The 8,978-nt window shown below is 44.9% G+C and overlaps 1 protein-coding gene across 5 annotated transcripts in view; it reads right to left on the bottom strand.

The window, feature by feature from the left end:
* The window catches only part of hoxb3a (homeobox B3a), a 92,004-nt gene that overhangs the window by 55,478 nt on the left and 27,548 nt on the right, over positions 1–8,978 (bottom strand). For 2 of the 5 annotated variants that reach the window (XM_038739749.1, XM_038739775.1), the window contains exon 2: positions 3,430–3,700. The exons of 2 other annotated variants lie outside the window; for them this stretch is intronic. The gene's annotated coding sequence lies outside the window, so the exon portion shown is untranslated. Of the gene's footprint in view, positions 1–3,429; positions 3,955–8,978 lie in introns of those variants that run through there. One more of the 5 variants, XM_038739754.1, reaches the window with a different exon arrangement.

Below are 8,978 nucleotides of genomic sequence, written 5' to 3'. Positions count from 1 at the left end.
TTCCCACGTAATTTCTATTCTCTCCTGTGCTGCTCCCACATTGATTTTGTGACACTGACACTCCCTGCCTGCTGCAGGCAATATTGCTGTTCTCTGTTTCCTCCAAAAGTTGCTCATATATCACCAGACCGGACAACAAATGCAGAGAGCACGGAGGGCGAGGCACTGTCAGTCTGCTTCTAATCTGCCTCTATCGTCTGCATTTTTTTCTGCTTCAGCAGAGTTTTTATTCCTTTCTCACTGTTTCTTTTAGTGTTCTATTCTATTCTATTTTATTCTATTCTAGCTGCGCAGGTGTGGGCGTGTTTCTGTCACCTTGACCCCCCCCGCTCTGCTGCGGGTCGTCTCAGGTATCGATCAAGGTGTGTTGAGTCTGACTGCGGCACTTCCCTTCCCTCTGTCAAGTTTGTCAGCAGCAGCCATTCAGATCACCGGGAGCCCATTGTTTACAGGTAGAGGTCAATGTGCACACACACTCAGAGATATTTAGATACGGAGAGAAAAACACCAGATAGATTTATACGATCCAGGCAGAGTGCAATGCAATATCAACAAAATAATGCAGGACTCTCTGAAGCCACTAAAAGCATTCAATATTCCCTTACATTTCTAGTTTGCAAAAATGTGCTTTTGAAAAACGCAAAACAAACAGAGTCCTTCGTTTAGTTTATTTAAATATTATAAATCCTAACCTGTCAGGGAGCTAAGGACCACTTAGCTGTGGCAACCCACATGAAGAACCAGACTGTCCTGTTTTCAAACCACACACGCGCGCATTATGCCTATAGCAGAGTCAGCTGCTCCAGAGTTAAAAATAAAAGTCTGCTGTAACTTTTAGATGTATATCAGAGAATGTTTCACTGAAGACCCGGCCCGGGACACAGGGACATGCAGAGAGACAGGGTGAGGATGACATACAGCGGGATACAGTGAGTGGAAAAGGTCAGCGGATCTGGATTTAAACATGTGGGTTTTTATTGCGGGTCAATTCCGTTTACAGCTTAAACACCAACACGCGTAAATGGCAACTTCCCGGAGGTTAAAAGGTTTTTGGAGAGAGGAGGTGAAAAAAAGCCATAAAATATTCAGGGAGCGGAAGAGAGCCGGGGTGAATAAATAACTTTAAAGTCACCCTCACAATTCAAGACCTTTCTAACAAGTTTATCCCATCCGCGGCTCACAAATTCAGTAGTTGCTGATAAACCCGCAGAGCCGCCGCTCCCTGCTCCAACTCCAAAATGAGATTAAACTTTTCTCTTAAATGGATGCATTTTAACGAGCATTAAGGTAAGACTGAATCGTTTCTATAGCCCGGGGTAGTTTCATAATGAAGGGATAAATAGTGCGATTTAACAGTGTAGGCCACTAACTCCGTAAAAAGCTTGTGCTACAAGAATAAGCATTTGTCAGCTGCGTAAAAATAATATCCTAATATAATGGCCACATTATGTTAGATTTTTGTCTACATTCGTTTTTTAAACGTAGCCTAAAACAAAAGCCACAGACGGATTTTTTTGATGGCAGGCCTTAACTGGGATAAAGCCAGAACGAGAACATTAAAATGAACATATTGAAGGGTTAAACGGCCTCATTCTGTGCAGCGACCGGACCTGTCAGTGTTCTGAAATATTACCGAGGTGGAAAAGCTGTGGGGACAACGCCGAAGAAGAGAAATGCGATTTTGCTCCTTTGTGCAGTTTGAAAAATAAATCGAGGTCCATTCTCCTGGTTATTGTCATGCAAAGTATAGGGCAGAGAAAAAAAAGCCTGTCCCTCCGTGTGGCAAGTATTAATAATCAGACGGTGTTTTCTGGTCTGTCTATTGTGTGGAAGTTGGAGACTCGGCTCTGACAATAAGCCTAAATTAATTCCAAAACGCAGCAGGCGGATCAGCGGCCTGCAGCGTGTCAGGTAAAACTGGGAAATCTAAACAGCAGGGAAGGGAATGGAGTGGGATCCAAGAGCTGACCAGAGAAATACTGCTGCGCTCTATCTGTGTTCAATAAAATCCAAACAAACGTGCCGTCGTGCACATCTCCAAAAGACCCTCCCTTCTTTTGGCAGAGAAATCTGACGAAATCACACTGAAACAGAACTCTCATCAAACACAGCTAGTCTATTTTCTTGTGCTGCAAGCTACAGGAGTTCACAACAACATCCCCGGCTTTACAGGACTGAAGAAAATAACACGAAATGACAAACGCGCATTCAGAACAACAAAAACATGTCCTGCAGTTCTTTTTTGACGCTAAATAGACGGATATAAACATGGGAACAGCCTCTGGAAATGAACTAGTGGCATGTTTGAACTGGCGAGCACAGACTGGCCGTGCAGCCCGGAGCTTTTGTGTTTGATGGAGGAGCACAGGCGGTGGAAAGAAACAAACGCTCCCTGTAGAATCGGATCATTTCATTCCGCAGCCAGCTCACAATCAAAGAAACAGCACATTAGCAATCAGCAGAGCAAAATAAACAGACAGGCTCGTGCTACTAACACGCTCGATGCACCATGTGCATGTACATCAACAGCAGAAAACCACACATCTGGATGCAAACTGATAAAACCGCAGCAATGAGCGTGCTGAGTCACAAGCAGAAAGACTCACTTCATTCATGTTAACTTTGTTTTTCTGCAATTACAGTTCATTCATGGCACATTACAACATTTCTTTGTTGCTATTTTAGGATTTTTAGGATTTAGGAGAACAGCACGTGAAAAGAAAATCAACTGGCACAATATTTAGCAATGGAGCTCTCTGCTCTCCTGAATTAAGCACGCCGTATAGAACAGTGTAGGGAAATGAATAGGAATTGAATTTAAGGCTATAGTGGGAGAAAGTTGTCCAGCGTGACCTTTAACCCTCCACTGGCCACGACCTAGCCTTCACCCTAGCCGTGTGGTGATTGTGTGTGTGTTGCTGCAGGGCATGTAGGTCTATCTATCTATTGCCTATGATGAACGCATATTATTATAAGCTATTGTCTGGTTCTGGGGTAAATAAATTATTGCCAAAATGGCTGCAGTGCACCATGACGTCAGACAGCCCAAAGTGGCTAACTAATTGGCCTGCAGGATGGTGAAGGTACAGTGAAGCAAATGGAGCTTGCAAAGAGGAGACACAGTTCAAACACCCACGGCGTGACGTGCACACCCCATAATCGACCAAAAATATTAATTGATGAAGTCATACTAAACTAAAGGAAGAGGAGGAAGGGAAGGGTGTTGAGGAGGGGGTTCTGCGGCAACTCCTGCAACACGTGGTCTTCCCCTTCCTCCCAGCATGGGCAAAGCACCTGCCACACACACACACACACACACGGTACGAGCAAGAAAGCGGGCACACACACATACACACACACACACACAATGATATGCAAATGAGACTGCTTCCTCTTCTACAAGGAGATCTCTATTTTTTGTGTACTCACTCCGCTGTAGCTCGCGGATTCGCCTCTCTCTTCTTGCGTCGTCCTCACGTCCAGTTCAACCAGGTTTCCTGTTGTTGTGATTTTAACATGTTCGCGTTCTCCTTCTTCACATCTCCGACAGATCGGCAGCTGTGTTCAGCTCTTTTTTTCCATAAAGAGAAGTCTTCCTTTTTCAGCATTCTCACCTCGCCCCCCCCCCTGCCCCCCCTCTCTCCTCTCTCTTCTTCCGACGCCACAGGTTTTTTGACCTCTCCGGGATTCTTCGTGGTATCTTAAAAAAAAAGACATAACTCGTTGTCATTTCCGCGGACACCCCCGCACACATGCACGCACACGCGCAGAAACTGTCCGGGCTCCGGTAAAACGTAAACATGACTGTATCCTACCAGCACCACTCAGAATCCGCGTTTAGATAAACAGAACAATACTGTAGAGTTGGAACAAATTTAACGGCGATAATCCAGCGAAAACAAAGGCAATGCGTCGTTGTAAGGTTGCGACACCGGCACCGGGCGCTCCGTGCGTAAAACCCGACCAAATCGCCATTAAATGATAGCGGAACCCCCCCCCACCCCCCACTCCTCACCGTTGGCCGTTCCCCGTGTTCCGCGGTGTTACCGCGAGCGGGTTGGGGCTGAGGGAGACCGAGCAGGGCTGCTGCGGAGACTGAGGGCTCTTTAAGGCATTAAGTGTTGTGTGTGTGTGCATGGACTCAAGTTTTCAAATTAATCTGCCAGTTTGGCACACTCTTTGTTTAACGGGCGAGGCGTGTCACCCCGCGTCCCCGGTACACATTTTAATATTGGTGAGACTCACTGACCTCCCGTTCACCCCGAACACAGCAAAGCCCCCCCCCCCCCCTCACTCCTTCCCCCCTCCTTTTCCACACCCTTTCTTTCTGCCATTTCCACCTCACTCCCTTCTCTCCCTCGTTCCCTCTTTCTGTCATTTACCCTTCCCTCTCTCTCTTTCCGTCATACCAAATTGAGTTGGAGTCATTACTTTGAAGAAAAATGGTCAGTAGACGTGAAGGGGGGGGGGGGGGGGGCTTTTTCTTTCTCTCCCTCTCGCGCACAGCTTTTTCCTTTCTTCCAGGATCATTTCTCCTTTTCCTTTTGTTGTATAAATATAAATGACACCGCCGCGCACGCTGACATGTGAACCCACAGCATAAACCACACCATCACTTCAGAGTCATGAATATTTCGTAGAAACAAATGTGTTGTATTGCAGCTTAATTCATATAAACAACCGTTTTCAGTGTGCTTAACAGGCTTTGGGCCAGACACAGAGGTATCAGGTGAATTTATATTGATGTTATTCGACTCTCTTCAACCCGGAGATGGATTTTTATCGAGTTAACTGCAGCCATATGTCGACACTTCTCAGCACTCATTTCACTAGTACTTTCATTATATTTCCAAATTCTATCAGGTCGGCTGCAGAAAACACAGCATGTGTGTATCACTGCTTCTTCAGTTCAGTTCAATATCTTATATTTGTGTGAATGATAGACGATAGATGAAGTGATATTCATGTGAAATGTTTTAGAAGGGTCATGCACGCGCAAATGGAAGAGATTATTAAAACGCTAGGCCAATAGCTTCACTTGATAAAACCGGCAGGAGCGCGCTACTACATCCATTGAATTAATTAGGTGAACTCGGGATGAACCTTTGGAGAGAGACGGAATCTGTAGCCTACCTTTTAGGAGTGGAGTGTGTGTGTGTGTGTGTCAGAGAGAGAGAGAGAGAGAGAGAGAGAGGTAGCTCTGGCCAGTGTGTTTACGTCAATAAACGGATTATTGTTTCACCTAATTATCATTTCCCTCCTCTGTGGAGACCGATTTCATCTCCGTTACCATAAAGCAAAGCTCCAACAATATGTGTCCAAACGGTGCTATTCAACAGGGTGAGATTAGGCTACGTGGAGTTCAGATTATTTGTCGCATCGTTTGAAGTAAAGCAAAATTAGCGCTTTGAGGAGTTGGGATGTGTCTTTATTCTCACATTCATATCACTGTTATCATTTTTTTTATCACTCCAAAGGATCCCCCCTCTCTCTCTCTCTCTCACACACACGCACATCTCGCCAACTGTGTGTGAATATCCAATATGCTTGTTGCCAGTTTCCTAAGAGCAAACAAGTCGAATCTGTTGGTTACGTTTGGATATTTTCTGGTAGCTGTTAAAAAATTGTGTAAGTGTGCTACCTTATTTTAGAAACAATAATAAAGATAATGGGCTAATAATAATTTGCCAAACTTTAGGAGACAGAAAGCAGACCGGGGCGGATAGCAGAGGGAAAGAGGGTTGAGGCTCATTCTTCTCAGCTAGAAAAGTAAACGAGGCCAGACATTAATCTTCCAGTGGAAAAAATCAGATAAGGAGAGTAATATTTTTCGGATGGTGCGTGAGATAAGACTTTATTTTTGACAGGCTTGTGTTGATAAGGCTGAGAAGAGGAAGAGGTCTGCTTTGCTAAACTCCCTCTCCAAAATGGTTTGAGGATATATAAATAGCTGTGAGCTCCAAGCATAAAACCACCACTTTACAACCACTAATCTCTGGCCTACACACACACACACACACACACACACACACACCTCCAGTAAAGTGGTGCTAATGCTTCCTAAGAAGTTTTTAATATTAAATATTGGTGTAATACATGTTTACATTTTACATTATAAACAGATAGTCGTGTTTTGAACATAGTGAGGTTGTTGCTATTTTGTCACTGGGCAGTCTCGCCAGTGACACATGCGGCATGTCAATAGATGCTGGTTAAAGATGAGTTCATGGCACTTGTGTATAAAGGGTTATTGCTAATGTGAACATGAAATTCATTAATTAAAGGTTGAAGTGGGGGGAAAAGTTTATTTTGTTAGATCCATTTGTGTAGCCTATTTTTTTTCTTTTCAATTCAAAACATCAAAACATTATTCGGACCAGGCCTGGTTTCTTTTTCCTCACTCACTCCATATGAAATACAAATGTTAGCCGGTGTGAACAAAATGTGCAGCCAAACACCTGCAACCCCCCCCCCCCCCCTTCATGTCACCGAATACCTTCCGCCCTCCCACCACCACCTTAAACCCCTCCATTTTTCCTGTCTTTCTTTTCCCTTCATCTCTCTCTCTCTGTACATTGCGGCAGCAGGGGGAGCTTTGCTTTGTTACCGGGGAAGGGAAGGGAAGGTCAGGCCTTCACCTCTCCTTTGCCTCATGCTATCATTTCTCTCATCTGTACCCCCTCCCTAGCTCTGCTCCTCACTCCCTCTTTTTCTGCCTTTGACGTACAGCAATTGGTCGGAGGGAGTCGAGTGAGTGAGGAGAGGAGAGGGCGGAACTCACGCACGCCGGTGAACTTTTGACCCTTCAACTCCATGAACCTTCCGCTGCAGGCTGGCTATTGCTTGGACATCCACCCTGGCTGTTCTTTTGGTAATAACTCTGGATTCTTCTTGCTCCGCCGCTTTGCCTCGGGCAGTAAGACAGGGGGGTGAGAAAGGGAGAAACAGTGACAGTACTAGGTCTTAATTCTCCGACTGCAGTCCAATAGGCCTGTTTAGGGTTTACCTTGTCCTCACTTCTACTAGCAACAGCGAAGATGATAAGACGCGAAGATGAGGCAGAAATTAATCGACAGCGCCTCCTTAAAACTGCATTTGTAATCTCTCTCACAGTAGGTAGGCTACCTTACACCTAAAGACACGGGCCTACTTGTGTGTCTCTGTACACTCACCATTAATCACCTGTAAAAGACGGCGACAGTTCTGACAGCTGTGTATTTTAACAGCGCGGGAGAGACGGGAAGTTGCTTCAGGTTATCGTCGGTTAGGATTCAAAAGGACTGGGGCGCGTGCTGGGAGGGAGGCAGCAGAAGGCTGGGGCTCGCGGCTCTCTCGGTCTGCTTCTCGCCGTCCTACTGGTCTGAAGCGGGCTCTGGTGGCGGCGCGAGAGAGCTGCATTTTATGGGAACATATAATCCTCTGGCACACACCGAACCCATGGAATGGCGATTAAAAGAAACTGGAATAGGGCTGAAACTCATTAGCTAATTCGGTTTTGGGGCGGAAAACCATCAGACAGCATGATAAGGGGCGCATTTCAGGACAGCAGAAAGCTTAATTTAAAAGGCTTATAAAGATAAATTAGTTAAATACCTTTTACTCCTTAATCTACTACTGCAGAGCAGCAACGACACATAGCCTAAAGTAGTAAAGTAGGCTTATTGCTTTGCTTCTAAAGGCTGAAAACAGCCTAAAATACAAATAATAATCAGGTCTAGATAGACTAGAAAAGTTTATTTAAATTGACAATATGGCTGGATTAATTTATATCCTTCATTTGACATATTTTTTTTAAAATAAGGCCTATATCTGTACCATTTCTGCCACAAACCACCAACTAGCAAGGGCTACATAGTCTATTCAGGCCAATCTTTTAAGAGTTTTATTTCTAACATCTAACCATAGTCTGTCTGTTAGAATGAGGCTTACAGTGAACATGGCATAACTTGAAAAATAAACATGATACCCGCCCATGTATGGACTGTGTAACTTTAAATATTTGCAAGGTTATTGGCTTGTCATAACCCATATCTTAGGCAAACACAAGCTATTCTTGTTTTATCCAGGCTTTCTTCCCAGTCTCACAAAGCCACCATGATAACGGCTTTTATTGACTTAAATTAACCCAATCAAGCCTGATTGCCCTTCATTTCGAGCGTGCAACGTTGATTTAAGACGGTGGTCACACTCAGTGCAGGTTAATTTACACAGACGTGTGTCACCGCAGATCTGAGGTAGGCCTACATACATATTTTTTCTCCACCGATGACATTTTGAATTATATTTAATCGTGTTCTTAATAGCATGGTTTTTGATGGTTGGCCTTGTTGAACCGCCGGGTTCCCACTGTGCATTTACAGCCTGATTGAAATTGTGGAAGTTTTTATTTTGTCTGAGGTAAACTTCCCTCCCTTCAGACCCGGATCTGGGGAACACAGCCAGATAAATAAAACCAGCCAGTAAATCCTTTCCCCTTTGTTGTTGAAGTAAACACACAAACACACATGCACGGGGAGCGGCGCGGCGGTGAAAGCTTCCTTCCCTGCTCCTGCGCCTGCGCGGCAGTGCGCGACTCGAGCCTGTCTGCTGACCTCGCGGTGACTCCTACTAGTGCATTATTCATGAGGCGTGACCGCGCGGTTCACCCCTATCAGTATGCAGAAGACATTGAAGCTTCGCAAATGCCGATTTAAACGTAAAGCAATCACACGAGATGCTGCGGCGGAAAAAAGGGAGGAATAGATCAGAGCCAAGAGTGTGTGTGTGTGTGTGTGTGTGTGTGTGTGTTGCAAGGGACAGCTAGGGATATTGGACTGCTTCACAATATCCTCGTCAATAGCTCCAATCCACAATATGGGCTTCTGTGTGAATATAAATACAAACAGCCCAAATTTAACGAAATCGACTTAAATGATCAAATTGGGCTGAGCAAAAAGCCCTGCACACGCTGGTGGTTTCTTTAAAAACACACACACAGG

Source organism: Micropterus salmoides, unplaced genomic scaffold (assembly GCF_014851395.1).
Source record: "Micropterus salmoides isolate LMB-PRFRI ecotype aquatic unplaced genomic scaffold, ASM1485139v1 Ms_hic_scaffold_10, whole genome shotgun sequence".
Taxonomy (NCBI): Eukaryota; Metazoa; Chordata; class Actinopteri; order Centrarchiformes; family Centrarchidae; genus Micropterus; species Micropterus salmoides.
This window is presented reverse-complemented; position numbering and strand designations above follow the sequence as displayed.